Here is a 19895-nt window from a genome sequence, read left to right on the forward strand (position 1 = left end):
ATTCTGCTCAGTTTTTGTTCTCTTTTTTTTTTTTTTTAATTTGAACATCGGCTAGCCGGATGTATTTAACACTTGATATTCTTAAAATATCAAGTATAAAATATCAATACTTTTATATATAAAAAAAACGTGACTGGCTGTTTGAACGACTTAATCACAATTAAACTTCTTTGCAGTAATCCACTTTCAATTTTTCCGCTTTCCGTTTGAGCCACTTAAAACTATGAATTTAAAAATAAATAAAATTAATAAAAAATAACCGGATTATAAATTTCACAACTGGCTGGTAACCCTGATTCTCTGACGTGACGTCATGAGAAGAGGGCATCTGCGTGACGTCATGGCGGGAGACACAGTGAGGCGCGCGCTCTGCGAGACTCGAGTCAGTTCACTCCGGTGACTGATGCGCAAACTTCCAGAAAACGTCTAGAAGAAAATATAAGAATAAAATAATGGGGAAACGAATAGTAGAATATAATTAAGTATCCGAATTCTCGGTTTCTTTTTATTCCGCTGATATTGAGGAAGAGTGTATTTTGTAAAATACTGAAAGTCTTAAAGTCTAACTGGAGAATTCCTTCGTGGATTTCCCCTTCTCTGACATGGAACTGTTTATGCAAAGATCATTTGTCTTTACAATATTTGGTATTTGAGGAACTGTAATTTTGGCTTGGCTGGTGCGCGTGTTTGGAGACGGTGAACCTTTTTACGCATCTTGAACATTTCAGAGCTGCTCGGACACACACAAACCCACGGAGCTACTATGTTTGGATCATTTTTTTATATTCTGCAAATTTACTTCCCTATCTTTTACTGTCTAAAAACTCTGTGTATTGTTTTTATGCGCTAGTGTCCTCGCGCATCTCCAAGCGCGTGTTTGTTCCATTGCTGCAAGTGCGCGCTGTCTTTTTTTTTTTTTTTGGACATCAAAATCGGAGCAGATATATATATTATAGAGACTTTTTTTGGTCTGCAGGACCTCCTTTTAAATGCAAATGCAATATTTTGATTTGTAATGATTTTTTTTTTCTTTTCTTCTTCTGGAAGTTCGCCAGAGGAAGCACCTAAAGGATGTCATTCTTTGATGTAAAGACTCATTTTAGTCAATACACTTTCAATGATTTTCTAAAAGCAAGAATGTCTTTGGAAGGATTACGCTAGGATTTAATTCTATATCAAATACTGCTTTGCACTTCTCTGTCTAGCCTGGAACTTCAATATGACAGCAGTAATGCAGCCAGATGTGGCGTGTAGGTTGGAAACAGGAAAAAATCTTAGTTCTGAGGTTGAACCTTGCAATTCCAGTTTTTCTTATTCCCCCAAAGCCACGGCTGCGTTTGCCACCGCAATGACGCTCATCATGCTCTTCACCATCTTCGGGAACATCCTGGTGATCATCGCCGTCCTGACGTGCCGCTCTTTACGAGGACCTCAGAACCTCTTCCTGGTGTCCTTGGCTGCAGCGGACATCCTGGTGGCCACATTGATCATCCCGTTCTCCTTGGCCAATGAGCTGATGGGCTACTGGTACTTTGAGTCATTTTGGTGCGAGATCATCTTAGCGCTGGATGTGCTCTTCTGCACGTCCTCCATTATACACCTATGTGCTATCAGCTTGGACCGCTACCTGTCCATCTCCCGGCCGATGCAGTACGCGACCCAACGCACCCCTCACAAGATCAAGGGGGCCATATTGGTGGTGTGGCTCATCTCTGCGGTCATCTCTTTCCCTCCACTTGTCTCCATGAATAAGACCCCGCTGGCGAAGGACGGGGGCGGCCCACAGTGCAGACTCAACGAGGACGTCTGGTACATCCTGTACTCCTCCATCGGGTCGTTCTTCGCTCCGTGCCTCATCATGATCCTGGTGTACGTTCGCATCTATCAGATTGCGAAGAAGCATACTAGATGTCCTCCGGGAGAGCCGAGGAAAGACTGTGCAGGTGGTGTGCCACCAGGACGAGAGCTGCAGAACGGGAAAAACCAGGACAGTGTTGACCCTGTGAATGTCCCCAATCTGGCTGCGTCCAGATCTGATGCCGTAAACCAGCCTCAACCACCGGTAGAGATTCGGCAGAAGATGAAACGCTCAAGGAGGTGCAAGGACAACGAGGACAGTTCAAGCTCCGGCTCTGACGTTGAGGTAGTTGGGGGACATAATGCCAACGGGACGACCTCCAGTGTGGGGGCACTAGAGCCCGGCCATCAGGCGTCCTCACCAACCCAAACGTGCAAAACATCATCGTAACATCAAAGGGCAGCCAGCTGGCCTCCAACATGAAACCAGCAGGAACTCCGAACACCAGACGGAAAGCCATGATCATCCGCGAGAAGCGGTTCACATTCGTCCTAGCGGTCGTCATTGGGGTTTTCGTCGTCTGCTGGTTCCCATTCTTCTTCAGCTACAGCTTGCAGGCCATTTGTCCAGAGGCTTGCAAACTACCAGAGCCACTTTTTAAGTTCTTCTTCTGGATTGGATACTGCAACAGCGCCCTGAACCCGCTCATCTACACCATCTTTAACAGGGACTTTCGTAAAGCCTTCAAAAAAATTCTGTGTAAAAAGTGTAAGGACTGTTCTCTTTGAAAGCAGACAACACTGAAAAACAGTGTTATAGAGAAAAGTGTCATTGCTCCCTCTAATAGTGAAGCTCACAAAAACAGTCAGGGTCATTTCACTCCTGTATTTCATCTATACTTTTAAACACATTTTCATGACAAAAAGGCCTTTCAGCCCAGACTATACCATTATTGACTGCACGTTGTATTTCTGAAAGTTGCTAATAATTAATAATAATAATAATAATTATAATTATATACAATAAGTGTGTGTGTGTGTGTGTATATATGTGTGTATATAATATGTGACCCTGGACCACAAAACCAGTCATAAGGGTCAATTTTAAGATTTGTACATCATATGAAAGCTAAATAATCTTTCCATCGATGTATGGTTTGTTAGGATCGGACAATATTTGGCTGAGATACAACTATTTGAAAATCTGGAATCTGAGGGAGCAAAAAAAATCTAAATATTGAGAAAATTGCCTTTAAGTTGTCCAAATGAGTTTCTTAGCAATGCATATTACTAATCAAAAATGAAGTTTTGATATATTTACAGTAAAAAAATTACAAAATATCTTCACGGAACATGATCTTTACTTAATATCCTAATTATTTTTGGCATAAAAGAAAAATCAATAATTTTGACCCATACAGTGTATTTTTGGCTATTGCTACAAATATACCCCAGCTACTTAAGACTGCTTTTGTGGTCCAGGGCCACATATATATACATACATATCACACATATACACACACACAATTACTTTTTTTTGTGATTTCTTATTCTCATTGTTGGAACATTTTTATCAGTATTTTTATATATCAGTTAATAGATTGAAAACTGCACTTACAAAGCCTCTATAAACAGCAGAGATCATTTGACAATTTGTTTTCCTTGACAAAGAAACCAGACATTTGCAGATCCTTTTTTCCTTTGCATGTTCAGGATTGTCTTTGAGTCTTTATAAATGTCTTTGCATGGCAGGGATTTGGAAAGAGCATGTTTAGTTATTTTATTTTTGTCCTTTAATTGTCATGTCAAAATAATGTCACAAAGAAAAAAATACAAGATCATTAGGATACTAAAGAAAATAAAGAAATATCTCTTAATTTTGTTGTGAAAAATGACCTGGCCATGTGTTTGACTGGATTTTGAAAATCATAAGGATAAATGCACATCTCAGAATCACACAATAGTTTCCTCTGTATCCAGACTTTTAAATAACTGCTATTTATTATTCTCTTGAGCGTTTGATGACTAATATTACATCAGCAGTTCCCTATCCTGAACTGAGTGGATATATCGGCACACATTCCATTCAGTTTTGATTTCATCAGCTGAGATACCACATCAAACATGACGCTCTGGCCTCCAGGATGTTGTTTGTGACCTTTCCAGTGTGCATTCAAAGACAATGCAGCTCTTTCTTAGAGACACCTCAGGCTCCGCTGCATTGTGAGATCACAGAGCTGGATATGAGAAGATTTCCGAGAGCTTCACCTCTCTGGGAAAGTGCTAGAGCTCTTTACGCCAAGAGAGGCTTCGCTTTCTGGGGTGAGAGAAAATAAAGCACATGCATAACTGTAGCTATAGCTTTAAAATTGAATCCAAACACACTCTGTTTAGGTTAAAAGCATGGTTTTGACTGACATTTTTGCTGGTTTTCAGATTTTAACCAATGAATGACATGGTTTTCCTGGATAAGAGTCTGCTTGGTCTCTGTTATCGCCTAATTTGATGGAAAGTTTCTGATTGAAAGTAATGGCCGTTGTGTCTGCAGGCTGATGCTTTGGGTGATCAGAACCTCTTCCAGTGTTCCCTGTGTCTAAAAAAGAGCGGCAATTATATGTAAATGAATTGTGCACTTATTAATGCCTCTTGATAAGACTCTTTATTATTTTTGTGCTGTCGTAAGGTTTGTGCACTTTAATTTAGCTTCTCAATGATGTTGGTGACTGTGAGTGCAGATAAGTGAAGCTAGGCATGTAACAGCATGTCTTTGACAATAAAACTGCTTCTCAGAATTTGGTTCCATTGAGCATCCTGCTGAAATGTATGGAGCCCCTTAAGGGACTTGGCGGTGCTAAAAATTCGGGGTGGAAGGAAAACATATTTTGGAAATGTTTTGCGTTCCCTCACAAAGCTTTTGCGTTCTCTTGCAAAGATATTTGCATTCTCTCGCAAAACCAGTTGAGTTCGGAGTCAAACACTTCCTGTTTACTTTACAGCTTGTGTTGGTTCTCCATATGTTCAGAATAGAACGGTTCATAAAGTTTTATTTTGATCTTGGACTCAAGTATAAAGAAATACAGTCAGTGCTTAGTTCAATGCACGGTTTTGGGACATTCTAAAACACTTAATGTAGATTATTGTTTTAAAACAGTGACATGAGGACCAAATTTGATAATAATAAATACTAATAAAATTATTAGGCTAATATTAATAACTTAATTAATAATATTACTATTAATAAAGCAGAATAGCCCAGAATATGAATGCAACGCCTTGCACGTTAAGCTTTTTCTCCCCATAGAAAACGCTTAAGGTAGGCTATATGAACGAATACGATGATTTAAAAATACCAAATCTGTTTACAGTTTATATTATGCACAGAAAAGCAGATGAGCCCAGAATGGAACAGCTTGCAGTGGTTCAATAAAATGCTTAACACGGCCTAATGAAGATGATAAAAAAGACCAAAAGCCTATGCTGTAGCCTATTACATATGTATTAAAAATATATATAGGCTACTGTGCACATGCAAGCCCAAAATATGAGCTGAATTGCACGATGAACATTTTCTCCCTCATAGAAAAGTGCGCTTAACGTGGCTTAATAAAGCCCAAGTTTTATATTTTATTAAAAATATAGGCTATGCACAGCTTTTTTTTTTTAATAATGTGTTGTCTGCCGGGGAGAAAACACTGCACGTTCTGTTCTGGGCTGTGCATAATAACGTCTTCATTCATTAGCCTAACTTAAGCGAGAAAAGGCTTAACGTGCAGGGCGCTGCGTTCATATTCTGGGCTATTCTGCTTTATTAATACTAATATTATTAATAAGGTTATTAATATTCGCCTAATAATTTTATTAGCATTATCTAATTTGGTCCTCCAATGTCACTGTTTTAAAACATTAAGTGTTTTAAAATGTCCCAAAACTGTGCCTTGAACTAAGCACTGACTGTATTTCTTTATACTTGAGTCCAAGATCAAAATAAAACTTTATGAACCGTTCTGTTGTGAACATATGGAGAACCACCACAAGCTGTAAAGTAAACAGGAAGTGTTTGACTCCGAGCTCAACCGGTTTTGCAAGAGAAAAAACCTTCCGAGGGAACGCGAAACATTTAAAAAATATTTTTTTCCTTCCACCCCGAATTTTTCAAACCACCAAGTGTCCTTTAAGGGGCTCCGTAGAAATGAGCTATTGTTGTAAAGCAAATATATTAGTGAAAATAAATTGACATTTGAATCATCTGCATCTTTTGCGGAGTAATTTTTGGCAGCTGATGTGCAAGTTGCTAATGATTGTTTTCAAATATTCATGACATGAAAGTTTTGCTGTTTGTTGTGTATTCTGGTAGCCAGTGATGTTTATTAGCAAATCTGAGATTTATTTTTGATTTATATGATGTTATTGTTGTCCATTATATTTGTTGGAATCATCATGTGTCACAGGTTGGAGCACCTTTATATACAGTGGGTACGGAAAGTATTCAAACCGGTTTAACTTCCAACAAGACAATGACCCTAAGCACACAGCTAAAATAACGAAGGAGTGGCTTCACAACAACTCCGTGACTGTTCTTGAATGGCCCAGCCAGAGCCCTGACTTAAACCCAATCGAGCATCTCTGGAGAGACCTAAAAATGGCTGTCCACCAACGCTTACCATCCAACCTGACAGAACTGGAGAGGATCTGCAAGGAGGAATGGCAGAGGATCCCCAAATCCAGGTGTGAAAAACTTGTTGCATCTTTCCCAAAAAGACTTATGGCTGTATTAGATCAAAAGAGTGCTTCTACTAAATACTGAGCAAAGGGTCTGAATACTTAGGACCATGTGATATTTCAGTTTTTCTTTTTTAATAAATCTGCAAAAATGTCAACAATTCTGTGTTTTTCTGTCAATATGGGGTGCTGTGTGTACATTAATGAGGAAAAAAATGAACTTAAATGATTTTAGCAAATGGCTGCAATATAACAAAGAGTGAAAAATTTAAGGGGGTCTGAATACTTTCCGTACCCACTGTATTTGCCTGTGATTTAATGTTGCTCATAAATTGAAAGATTTTTTCTCATTGTGGCACTATAAATTTTAGCTGGTTTTTTTTTTCAAATTATAGTGTTAAGTTTTATAAAAATATTTATGAAAACGTTTTACATTTATTTATTTTATATTTAAATGGCTTTTTTATATAAATGCATTAAAATATTTATATTTTAATGTATTTGTTTAAAATATTTACATATATATATTATTGATTTATTGAAGTATTTAATTATTATTTTTTAGTTATGGCATTATCAATTTAAGGAGTTTTTTCCAGTTCAGTTTATAGAGTCAATGGATTTTAATATAAATACATTAAAATATTTCTATTTTTTTATTTTTTCATTTACTTAAAATATTTTATTTTATATTAATTATAATTGGATAAAAATTAACATTTCCCCTCAACACCTGGCCTTTCATTATTTTCTTTTTCTTTCTTTATTTCTTGTTGGTCAGGCATTGTGGTCTCTGAAACCATATATGCACGCTGATATTCTGTGGTTGTCAGTGCAACGTTGAAGTACCTTCATGCATTTTATTAATGCTCACGCAAACTGAGGTCACCTGAGGACTGAACACACAACCATCTGTATCTCCATGACTCTTTGAATCCCTTCATTACATCTGTGGCAAAATCTGCTGTTTGCAGCTGTTCATATTTTCATCCATCCAGTCGCATGTTAATTTTGTGAAACGACGCTTCCTCTGCAATCTCAAGTGTCCCTTCCTCTTTTTGAAGCAGTAGAAGCAGATGCTGCCAAACGGGGCGAGGTGGGACTTCAGTAGCAAAGATGCTGATTATTCGGGCTGCTGGATTCACTTTTATAATGACAATAACAAACGCTTATGAACAAACCAATTTATACCCTTTTTTTCTTGCATGCATGCATATGTCTGAGTACTTTTCACCATGCTGATTAGAAGTGTGGCTCTTTGACACAATTCGCAGAGGTTAATGCATTGTGGGGCTGGCGTTGAAATTAAATTAGACCATCAAAATGGATTGTTTATGGCTTGAAATGGCATTTCTAACTACATTGTAAAGACTTGTGGGTCTTTGGACTCGGGCTGGTAAGCAATCTGTAATTAACCACTCAAAACACCCTAGCAACCGTATAGCAACATTCTAAACAACATTCATTGCACCTTGGAACACCACAGAATTATGCCACCACTCATATTGAATATTTAATTGGTATTCCTCCTTAAAATAATAAGCTTGCATAGTTCTGAGATTCTTAGTCCTTGTAACGTGTCTGCCCCGTCTGAAGTCCCCGTTGTCCTTATTTGGTTTAGTTCCGTTCCTTGTTAGTTAATTATCTGTCATTGTCCCCACCTGAGTTTCATTACGTTGTTTGCTCTTTTGTTCTCTCTCCTTTAAATATCCTCAGTTCTCCCTTTGTGTTTGTCCGTTATTAAGGTTAAGTTGAGTTTAAAATAAATGGGAAAAAGTGTGTTGAAGCCGTTTCGTTCTCCCGTCTTTCTTTTGTGTTAATTCCGCTTACGCCACAACCACACGCCCGTGACAGAATAACGGACCGCATACAATATTGAATTCGTGGACGCTGTTGCCGCCCTAGCCCTCCTGGATCTCCCATTCTATAAATTCACCTGGGAGTTTTGTGAGCTCGCCGCGACAACTACGTTGGCTGACTCCACCATCATTGAGATGTTCTGGCTCGGGGCCACTTTCCACCGTCCCGTGGACCTCCCAGACACCACGGGATTGAGTTGGAGAGAGGCCATTCTTCGGTGTCTGGGAAGCGTCCGGGCCTGAGCCAGAACCAACTCGTCAGCCGCGGCTCTCCCTCGTCCGCCATCATGAGGCCTAGCTCCTAGCTCCGCGCTGCCCGAGCGCCTCCAAGAGTCCGTGCTTCAAGAGCGCCCCCCTGTGCCTGCGCCACGAAGGCGCCTTCCTAGCTCCGCGCTGTCCGAGCGCATCCAAGAGTCCACGTTTCAAGAGCGCCCCCCTGTGCCTGCGCCACGAAGGCGCCTTCCTAGATCCGCGCTTCCAGAGCGCATCCAAGTATCCGCGCTGCCAGAGCGCCCTCAAGAGTCTCCGCTGGTTCCGTCCAGCTCCGCGCTTCCAGAGCGCCCCCTAGTATCTGCGCTGCCAGAGCGCCCTCAAGAGTCTCCGCTGGTTCCGTCCAGCTCCGCGCTTCCAGAGCGCCCCCTAGTGTCTGCGCTGCCTGAGCGCCCTCAAGAGTCTCCGCTGGTTCCGTCCAGCTCCGTGCTTCCAGAGCGCCCCCTAGTGTCTGCGCTGCCAGAGCGCCCTCAAGAGTCTCCACTGGTTCCGTCCAGCTCCGTGCTTCCAGAGCGCCCCCTAGTGTCTGCGCTGCCAGAGCGCCCTCAAGAGTCTCCGCTGGTTCCGTCCAGCTCCGTGCTTCCAGCGCGCCCCCTAGTATCTGCACTGCCAGAGCGCCCTCAAGAGTCTCCGCTGGTTCCGTCCAGCTCCGCGCTTCCAGAGCGCCCCCTAGTGTCTGCGCTGCCAGAGCGCCCTCAAGAGTCTCCACTGGTTCCGTCCAGCTCCTCGCTTCCAGAGCGCCCCCAAGAGTCCGCGCTTCCAGAGCGCCCCCAAGAGTCCACGCTTCCAGAGCGCCCCCAAGAGTCCGCGCTAAGATTGAAAGCCCCTAATTTCACCCTTAAATTCACCTATTCCCCGGTGAATCCTGCTCCGTCCTGGGCACCCAAGCTCCCTGCTCCTCCTAGGCCTCCCAAGCTCCCTGCTCCGCCATGGCCTTCCAAGCCTCCTGACCCACCTTGGCCTTCCAGAAAGAGTCTCCTGTTCCACCTGGACGCCTCCTTAGTATCCCAGTCCATCCAGGGCGCCCCCCCCCCCGGTTGTACTGTTACGGCGCGGGACGCGCCTACCGGGAGGGGGAGGTACTGTAACGTGTCTGCCCCATCTGAAGTCCCCGTTGTCCTTATTTGGTTTAGTTCCGTTCCTTGTTAGTTAATTATCTGTCATTGTCCCCACCTGAGTTTCATTACGTTGTTTGCTCTTTTGTTCTCTCTCCTTTAAATATCCTCAGTTCTCCCTTTGTGTTTGTCCATTATTAAGGTTAAGTTGAGTTTAAAATAAATGGGAAAAAGTGTGTTGAAGCCGTTTCGTTCTCCCGTCTTTCTTTTGCGTTGTGTACGCCACAACCACACGCCCGTGACAATCCTATTATAAATCCTATGCACATTTCTAAGGCATAGTATGATCAAAACTTTGCTGAAAAATATGTTGTAAACAATCCTTTGCATGCCTTCTGCCATCATAACAGTAACATTGTTAGTAATATTTCAAGAAGGAGCACTTACTGGACAGAAGCAACTTATGTTTACTTTCAATACTTTTATTTATTTATTTTTTTAAAAGAAAAATCATGTTAAAATATGAATGTCAAATATGATGCATCAGGTGTTTGATGAACATTTATTTGTTTATCTATATGTTTTGCCCTCACAATGAAAACTACAAAGCTTTGATAATAATAATAAAAAAAAAAGTATTTAAATATCATCTATAAGACATTACTGGGAAATATAGAGTGAAAACAGATGCATTTTATGTAAATAGTCTGCTATATTATAAAGAGTCATTTCATATGACTTTCAGCTGTATAAATATCAGCAACTGTACTAAATTGTATATTTTTCCTTATAACGGGCCTCTGAAATACATTTGAAGTGTTTTTTCCTTTTGAGCATGAACTCCATGTTCTCACTATATTAGTAATATGAACCATACAAGCCTGGTGTTCAATATAATAGTCAACAAAAAACACTTTAAAAAAATGATTTTGTCTATGTACTCTTCCATTTTTCATTATTTTTTCATATGTCAGACAGGGTTAAATTTATGATAAACATTACACTTTTGCCCCTCTTACTAGTCATCTTTTCGATATCTTATCACTTGAGATTGTCTGGAAGCATCTTGCTGTGAGTTAATTACGGAGCGAATGCACTCCACAATCACTCACTCTCTCATAGGCGCTGTTTACCGACTGGATCAGAGCCGCTGAAGGGAGCTTTGTGAGCAGACGCCATTAAGAGCTGTTCTTTAAAGCATCTGAATTTACTTCACAGCTCTCGTAATCTGGACTATGTTCAGTCAGAGGCCTGTCCTGTCCATTTATGTAAACAGGTTGGGTTCATTTTTACATGAATCATTAGTTAAAGAGCTGCTGGATGTTTGGCAAGAGATGGCCATTGGCAGTAACGGGAGAGGAATAAACCAGAACAGGATGTTCAAATGGTGCTGTCACTGATATGAGAAGCTTATAGCTTCTCTTTCTCATGAAACTGAGGTGTTTGTGGTTGGGTGAAGGGTTGTTTTTCTGCTTTGAGAGTCTAGTTCAGAGAACGTGATTAGAATGTATATCGGTGAAACTCAAAATGTTTTATAATGATGCTAAGTTTCTAATAACTTTATGAATATAATGTGAGTGATGATAATGTTTACCTGTATAGCACACACCACAACGATGCTAATGTCTGTATGGGGCATTTTTTAATTTTTTTATTTTTTAAAGTGAGACGCGGCCAGTGAAATGGGGAATTTTTTTATAAATTTTTTTTTAATTGAACTAAATTCACTCATGCACGAGACGCAAGCGCACCGGTCAAAAACTTGTGTCCATTGTGTTTACATAGAAAAACTAAGGAAAAGCAGCACATTGGAATGGAAAAAAACGCATTGTGTGTGAACAGGCCCTTATAAAAGTATTTTAGCATTTACTATGGGCACGTCGAGACTATGTGTGTGTATAGGCCTATGTAATAAGCATGTTACTAAAAATGTATATATAACTTGTTAATACAAACTTATATAAACATTATTATAGATACTGTATAGAAAGAGATGTAAGAGTGTGTTTGCATTTCTATACACACACAATGCATTCTTATCTAAATGGAGACATTGCATAGACTTTGATTGTTTTATATACAGCTGAACTCTCTCTCTCTCTCTCTAGTATTTAGCTGTATATAAAACAAAGTCCCCATTTATTTATATATATATATACACACACACATACTGTCACGTATGTGTGTTCTCGTTTAGTTCCTGGTTGTCCGTATTTGGTTTAGTTCCTGTTCTAATTATTAGTTTCCATGGTTTTTGATAAATTACTCCACACCTGTTTCAATTCTTCCTGATTACGTTCCCTGTTTATAAGTCCTGTGTTCTCCCCTGGTTGTTTGTCTGCTGTTATATGTCTATATGTCTTCCCGTGTTCCTGCGTTGGATTACTTGTCATTAAAAAACTGTTTATTCTGATCTACTCCTTGTCTCCTCGCTCCTTGCTCCTACGAATTGTGACACATACATTATATATATATACACAGTGCTGCTTGAAAGTTTGTGAACCCTTTAGAATCTTCTATATTTCTGCATAAATATGACCCAAAACATCATCAGATTTTCGCTCGAGTCCTGAAAGTAGACAAAGAGAACCCAATCAAACAAATGAGACAAAAATATTTTCTTTGTCATTTATTTATTCAGGAAAATGATCCAATATTGCATATCTGTGAGTGGCAAAAGTATGTGAATCTCTTGGATTAGCAGTTAATTTAAAGGTGAAATTAGAGTCCATCTGTGCAGAGGTGTTTTCAGTCGGTGCAATGACTATCAAATGTCAGTACGTGACCTGTTTTATTCAAAGAACAGGGATCTATCAAAGTCTGTTCATGTTTGTGGAAGTGAATCATGTCACGAACAGATGAGATTACTGATGAGCTCGGAAAAAGAGTTGATGTTGCTCATCAGTCTCTAAAGAGTTTGGACTCCACAAATCCACAGTCAGACAGATTGTGTACAAATGGAGGAAATTCAAGACCACTGTTACCTTCCCGAGAAGATCACTCCAAAGCAGAACCTGTAATAGTCTGCGAGGTTGCAAAAGTTCCCAGGGTAACTTCTAAGCAACTAAAGGCCTTTCTCACATCGGCTAATGTTAATGTTCATGAGTTCATCATCAGGAGAACGCTGAGAAACCATGGTGTGCATGACAGAGCTGCAAGAAGAAAGCCACTGTTCTCCAAAAAGAAAATTGCTTGCTAAAATCACGTGGACAAGCCAGAGGACTATTGGAGAAAGGTTTAATGGATGGATGAAACCAAAATAGAACTTATTGGTTTAAATGAGAAGCTATTATGTTCGGAGAAAAGAACACACTGTATTCCAGCTTAAGGATCTCATCCCATCTGTGAAACATGGTGGTGGTAGTATCATGGCTTGGGCCTGTTTTGCTGCATCTGGGCCAGGACAGCCTGCCATCATTGATGGAACAATGAATTCTGAATTATGCAGCAAATTATAAAGAAAAACGTCTGGACATCTGTTTAAGAACAGAATCTCAGGAGAACGTGGGTCATGCAGCAAGACAACAACCCCAAGCACACAAGTCATTCTACCAAAGAATAGTTCAAGAAGAACAAAGTTAATGTTTTGGAAAGTCCAGACCTTAATCCAATTAAAATGTAAGCAAGCAGTTCATCGGAGGAAACCCACCAACATCACAGAGTTTAAGTGGTTCTGCACTAAGGAACGGGCTAAAACTCCTACATGTTATTGTGCCGGACTGATCAGCATTTACAAGAAACTTCACCTTCAGTTACTGCAGCAAAAGCGGGTCACACCAGATACTGAAAGCAAAGATTCACATACTTTTGCAACGCACAGATATGTAACACTGGATCATTTTTCTCAATAAATAAATGACAAAGAAAATATTTTTCTCTCACTTGTTTGATTTGCTTGTCTTTGTCTACTTTCAGGAGTTATATGAAAATCTGATGATATTTTGGGTCATATTTATGCAGAAATATAGACAATTCTGAAGGGTTCACAAACTTTCAAGCAGCACTGCATATATATATATATATAGCAATATATATATATTAATCCATTACTGATTCCAAATTACATGAGTAACGTAATACATTACATTACACATTTTAAGTAATATAATCAGACTACTTTTGGATTACTTTTGGATTACTTTTGACCTAACTCATTTATCAAATTGATTTAAGTAGGACGGTCTTGTCCCATATTGATATAAAATTACAAAGAGTAAGAAAATAAATTGAATTTGTTGTAATTAACAACATGAAGTGCATTAAACACTTCCCAAACTAGGGTTCATAAATTAACTGCAGGGGGTTCTTAAGTTTAATTAAAAGCTAATAATTAATTACATTTTGTAAAATAAATCATTTTAAAATAACAACAATCAAAATAAAACACTTACTAAAAAAGATTAAATATTTTATGCTTACCTGCATGTTATGTGACCATTAACCAACCAAGAACTGTGAACATGCAAATGTGATACTTAATAATTCAATTATTTATTTTAATATATATTTATTGTGATGTCCTAGGGCGATATGAGCTTTAAGCTGCCACAAAACAACCACAAGAGAGGCAGATGCAGGGTTAACAAAACTGATATTTTCATTTAACCAATAAAATAGGAGGGTATACACACACACACACGCGCGCATACACACACATAAGAAAAATTGTCATTGATTCCTACTGAATTAGTATAATGGTGTTGTGAGCTATTCTTTAGATAGATACAAAGATAGAAAGAAACTACTACATCATACCTGGTTAGTGTGTCAGTGTGTGTTATTTTTCATTTCGTTCATTCATATCTGTACAGCACAGTACAATACGGGGTGAGTTACAGGCTAAAGATTAATACACAGAGTTCAAGCTTTGTTTAAATAATAATAGTGATGCTAACCTTTGCAGACAAAACTAATAAATGACCCTGATTGGCACTGCCCACGCATACTATTACTGCTAGTAAAAAGCTTGGACCAACGTGTATCTTCTGACACATGATAATGAGAATGAGATTAAACTGGCGTAACTTAGTCACAATGCTTACCGTTTTTGTGCATGCATTAGATGATTGCAGCAGGCAGTCGTTTGATGGGTGATGGTGCCACACGTTGGCCTCATGAGTCAGTCATCCCACACTAGTTCTGTTCACACCGCTGAACGATGTCCATTAGAAAGAAAACACTATTAAACAAATGCAGAGGTTGCTTATTTGAACATAATGTACCTTTTAACTGCTGTTATACAACAATTCATCATATCAAGGGCCTCGGTGAACTAAACAACAACACAAGACTGCAGCGATCTTTTGGCATCATTTTGCACTTTCATGTGTGATAAGATAATGCTAAATGCTTAAAGTTTGAAAATGTTACATATAATAGTTTTTTTTTTTTTTTTGCTCTGAGGTTGCTTTTTCATAGCTATGGAGACTCAATAGAGATATCAGTTGCGTTTTGTTTAAATATGAACTTTGTTTCCGATGTTTCTGCTGAAAATCCTGAGAAGAAATAAAAATCAGATGATAGTTGACCATTCAAATGGAAATTTTATACTGGAAATCATTCAAATGGAATCTGCAATGCTTATTTGTCCTGAATGATAAAGTATATTATCATAACCTCGAGTAAATCTCACCAGATGCTCAGCAGTTTTAAACCAAGCTAAATGTAATTTTAGGATAATATAATAAGAATGAGGTTGCAGTCATGTTCGATTTTATTTTAGCACTAACAGTGTAAAGCCTTTAATATGCACAATTATGCAATTGTTCAGTGCAATTATACATCTTCGCGGAGTAATTAAAGCGAGTAAATTAATTTAAAACACGGTTTTGTGTTTCATCAGTTCTGGCATGTTTCAGCATCCTAAAGATTATCCAGCCATAGAGATACTGTTGTCTGTTGAATGAGGGTTAGCCTGGTTAACTGAATTTAATTAAATTTGATTCTCTTTAATAATAACCTTTTCAGGCATTGTGCTCGATAATCCATCATGGCACACTGGAATGTCATGGCAAAATTGAGCTTAAATGTTTAAGAGAACTACTCAAGGAAAGGATAAACTATTCAGTATCTTTGTTATTTGAAAATGAGAGTAAATTGAGATTTTTGAGACCTATCCTGATCCTGAGTTTCAGAAGGCATCTTAACAGTGCTCAAGATCACCATCTGCAATGAAACTCAGAGATGTCAGTTTACACACAAAAATTTCTCATTAAATTCTCTTGAATCCAAATAATCTGAGCTGTGCTAATCAGAATCAGAAAGAGCATTTATTGCCAAGTATGCTTGCACATTCAAGGAATTTGTTTTAGTGTCATAAGCTTCCAGTTCACAGAGACAACGACACACAGACAATAAAAATAAGAATACACATAAAAATAAAAAAATACACATATGTAAATATAAATAAATAAATAAATACATTGAAAAAGAAAAATAATTTGAAACATAAATGATTGTATGTACAGTTGTGCTATAGATGATAGAATGGGATAGAATCGAAGGAGGATGAAGGATGTACTAGGATGGAGATGGTAGCAAATAAATATAAGGTTATTGCACATTGTTATTTCAATATTGGGGGTTGGGGGGGGGGGATTTAACTGTTCATAAGGTGGATTGCCTGGGGGAAGAAACTGTTCTTGTGCCTGGCTGTCCTGGTATTTGGGGCTCTGTAGCACCAGCCAGATGGCAAAAGTTCAAAAAGGGGATGACTTGGATGTGAGGGATCCAGAGTGATTTTCTGAGCCCTTTTCCTCACTCTGGATGTATACAGTTCTTGAAGGGAGGGCAGGTGGGCACCGATAATCCGTTCAGCAGTCAAAACCGTTCTCTGTAGTCTTCTGATCCCTGAATTTGTTGCTGAGCCAAACCAGACAGTTATTGAAGTGCACAGGACAGACTCAGTGACGGCTGAGTAGAACTGTTTCAGCAGCTCCTGTGGCAGGTTAAACTTCCTCAGCTGGCGAAAGAAGTACAACCTTTGTTGGGCCTTTTTTACAATGGAGTTGATGTGAGTGTCCCAATTCAGGTCCTGAGAGATGATGGATCCCAGGAACTTGAATGTCTCCACTTTAGTCACAGTGCTGTTCATGATGGTGAGTGGGGAGAGTACAGGGGGGTTTCTCCTGAAGCCCACGATCATCTCCACAGTTTTGAGCGTGTTGAGCTCCAGGTTGTTTAGACTGCACCAGACAGCCAGCTGCTGAACCTCCTGTCTGTAGGCAGACTCGTCACCGTCCTGGATGAGGCCGATCAGCGTGATGTCGTCTGCAAACTTCAGGAGCTTGACAGAGGGTCTTTAGAGGTGCAGTCACTGGTGTACAGGGAGAAGAGCAGTGGGGAGAGAACATAGCCCTGAGGGGCACCAGTGTTGGTGGAGCGGCTGTTTGACATGAATTTCCCCAGTGTCACTAGCTGCTGCCTTTCTGTCAGAAAGCTGGTGATCCACTGACAGATAGAGCTAGGGACAGAGAGCTGGGTTAGTTTGGTCTGGAGGAGTGTAGGGATGATGGTGTTGAAGGCCGAACTAAAGTCCACAAACAGGATCCTCACATAAGTCCCTGATTTGTCCAGGTGTTGCAGGATGTAATGCAGTCCCATGTTGACTGCATCATCCACAGACCTGTTTGCTCGGTAAGCAAACTGCAGGGGGTCCAGTAAGGGTCCAGTGATGTCCTTCAGATAAGCCAGAACCAGTTTTTCAAATGACTTCATGATGACAGACATTAGAGCCACAGGTCTGTAGTCATTAAGTCCTGTTATCTTGGGGTTTTTTGGGAAGCATGAAGGGACTTTGCACAGCTCCAGAGATCTGTTGAAGATCTGTGTGAAGATGGGGGCCAGCTGGTCAGCACAGGTTTTCACACCGTCGCTGGTGTCACACCGTCTGGGCCTGGTGCCTTTCTTCTCTTGTTCTTCCTGAAGACCTGGAGCACATCTTCTTCATTGATCTGAAGTACAGGAGTGGGGGAGAGGGGGGTTGCTGGAGGTGTTAACGGTTGTGTAGAGACGGGTGTAGGGGGTTTAAAATCTAAAATAAAACTCATTCAGGTCTTCAGCAAGTTGTTGATTCACCTCAGTGCTGGGGATGGTATCCTGTACTTGGTGATGGCTTTCAGGCCTTTCCACACTGAAGCGGAGTCATTGGAAGTGAACTGATCTTCCAGCTTTTTAGCGTAGGTCCTTTTAGCCGCTCTAATCTCCTTATTCAGTGTGTTCCTGGCCTGATTGTACAAGACTCTGTCCCCATTTCTGTAGGCGTCCTCTTTGGCCTTACGAAGATGTCTGAGTTTTTCTGTAAACCGTGGCTTATCATTGTTGAATGTTACATAAGTCCTGGTGGGAATGCATATATCCTCAGAGTAACTGATATATGAAGTTACAGTCTCTGTGAGCTCGTCCAGATTGGTGGCAGCAGCTTCAAAAACATAATATACACATAATAATATCCACATGAAAGGAATAGTTCACTCAAAAATCATAATTTGCTAAAAACGTCCTCACCCTCAAGGCCATCCAAGATGTAGATGAGTTTGTTTCTTCATCAGAACAGATTTGGAGAAATTTAGCATTACATCACTTGCTCACCAATGGATCATCTGCAGTGAATGGATGCCGTCAGAATGAGAGTCCTAGCACACAATACTAGTGCATAATCCATAATAATGCTTTCACTAGTGAAAAAGTCCATCCCCTGTTGTCCTCTCACATCAGAATCTTCAGACATATTTGTTTAGAACCTTTTTTTGGACTGTTTTTGCTTGTAAATAATGCTTGATCTGTGCATATTTATCTCCTGATTCAGACAAGTGACTTTTTTCAATTCAATTCAAGGGTGCTTTATTGGCATGACAAAAACTATACATTTGTATTGCCAAAGCAATTGCAGCTGGGCTGTTTTTTTTCACTGAATAAAGCCGTAGTATGGATGGAGAACTTGCATTTTAGCCAGAAAGTAACTTCTTGTTTTGTTTCTTGCAAAAATGCTGTTTTTCACTTCACAAGACATTAACTGATGGACTGGAGTGGTGTGGATTATTGTGATGTTTTTATCAGCTGTTTGGACTCTCATTCTGACGGCACCCATTCACTGCAGAGCATCCTTTGCTGAGCAAGTGATGTAATGCTAAATTTCTCCAAATCTGTTCTGATGAAGAAACAAACACATCTACACTTTCAGATGGCCTGAGGGTGAGTACGTTTTCATTTTTTCGTGAACTATTCCTTTCCTTTAAATAACATCATACTTTTAGTTTAAGTCTCAATTGTTTTGTGTTTTTATTTCTCCTGTGGCTTTTAAGCAGAAACATCTGAGTCAAAGTTGATACTTAAACCCAACTGAGAATCCCAGTTTTGAAGGAGCATCCACTGAGATTTCTTTTGGGCTTATGGCACTTTTTCAAAACATGTTTTGTTTTTTGTGTATTGTGTGTATTTGGACTCTTTGCTTTGAGTATGCACTGCATAATGAATTTGAACCCCCTCCCCCAGTGAATTAGTTTCGTTTATACAACTGATTGCTTAAGCTTGATTATCTCCCTTCTCATTAACTATGTTCATGTATGAATAATGCATTAGGTCAGTAGTAGTAGATTATCATGTTATCTCTGTTTACTTGACAGTAATTGTGTCTCATGCTTTAGCCCCGGGTTGTTAACATGTTCCGTAGGTGATTTTGCAGGAATTAAAAGTCAGGTGGCATAAGACAGAAAGAAGAAAACAGGACGTTACTCCCTGGTTGACTAAAACAGAAATGTTTTATGCAATATTTACTCTTACAGAATCATAATGAGGCATCTTTATGAAGGTTACATGAGGCTCATTTAGTACATTTGTTTCCTCACCAGAAAACATACAAGAAAGAGCATCTTTATGACAGTTAGAGTCGTGGAGTCTTTCGACAAAACTACAAATTCCTATTTGTATATAATTTTATGATACTTTTATGTGTTTCTTGGAACTTGACATTCATAATCACCACTTCTCATCCTCTCCTTTTGTATGAAGGGTTATTATTAAAACCCTATTATAGTAGATTATTGCATTATTCCTCCTTTTCAGTAGCTAATACAGTGGCCGAGAGAGCTCAATGCGTTGTAACTCAAGATAACACATGCAAATTAAAAAAAACATCTTCATCAGTTTGACAGCACATGCTGAAAATGCTCGCAACACAACCAAGTACAGAAAGGCG

At 39.5% G+C, this 19895-nt stretch overlaps 1 pseudogene; it reads left to right on the plus strand.

The window, feature by feature from the left end:
* Nucleotides 1-655: 655 nt before the first annotated feature.
* LOC131548333 (alpha-2B adrenergic receptor-like) lies at nt 656-4643 on the plus strand (annotated as a pseudogene).
* The last annotated feature ends 15252 nt before the right edge of the window (nt 4644-19895 follow it).

Source organism: Onychostoma macrolepis, chromosome 10 (assembly GCF_012432095.1).
Source record: "Onychostoma macrolepis isolate SWU-2019 chromosome 10, ASM1243209v1, whole genome shotgun sequence".
In the NCBI taxonomy this organism is placed as follows: domain Eukaryota; kingdom Metazoa; phylum Chordata; class Actinopteri; order Cypriniformes; family Cyprinidae; genus Onychostoma; species Onychostoma macrolepis.